Here is a 1,018-nt window from a genome sequence, read left to right on the forward strand (position 1 = left end):
CTTAGTGTCTTTCGTTAACCATAGATATTTACATTTTGATGTTTCATGTAAATAGATTATGACTTAATAATGTATGACGTTTATGTGCCTGAAGCATATCAGGAGGTGCACATTACAAATGCAATTAATTATGCTGAAAAATAACTCACGTTATAATCAATTATGTTACAGTATCTAACGTAGCGAAATTGATTATGTATATAACATGATAAATTATATCACAAATATTTTATTTTTGTTATATAATATAATAAAAATAGTAGAATATCAATAATAATACAAACAATAAAATAATAAAATAATAAGGCTTAAATATACATTTGGTTCCTATTTTTGTTGTTTTTATTTAATTTAGTCCCTATTTCGTTTTGAGTTCAGTTAGGTCTTCATTTTCGTCAAATTGTAGTCAATTAGGTCATTTTCACTAATGGTGTTTAAATAGTTAACGTTTTTTAATATACATGTCACATGTCAACTCCTTTTTTTATTAATTTTTTTTTAATTTCAAAAATATTGTCCACGTGTAGAGTCACAGTTGTGCCTAGGGATGGCAAAAATATCCATGCCCGCAGATAAAATCCGCGACGGATAGTTAATACTCGTGGGTATTTTAATATCCGCTTATAAACGGATCAGGTACAGGTATCATACTATTCGTATCCGCGTACCCGTTACCCGCAAAAAAATTAAAATTAAAATTTAATTTATATTTTATTAAGTTAAATTTAATTAAAATTAAAATTAGCAGTAATATTTTATTATGTCAAATTTAATTATAATTAAATTATAATTTAATTTAATTTAATTTAATTTTATATTTTATTTTTATAATTTTATATTAAACAATTTATAAAATATAATTTTTTTAAATATTTGCAGGTTTCAGGTATCCACGGGTACCCGCGGGTTTTAAAAATATCTGCGGTATTTTTGAAGCGGATACCCGGCGGATAAATAGGCGGGTAGCGGACGGATTTTTTTTTGCGGGTCGGGTTGCGGGTAGGCATTATCCGTGCTC

Source organism: Vigna unguiculata, chromosome 9, assembly GCF_004118075.2.
Source record: "Vigna unguiculata cultivar IT97K-499-35 chromosome 9, ASM411807v1, whole genome shotgun sequence".
In the NCBI taxonomy this organism is placed as follows: domain Eukaryota; kingdom Viridiplantae; phylum Streptophyta; class Magnoliopsida; order Fabales; family Fabaceae; genus Vigna; species Vigna unguiculata.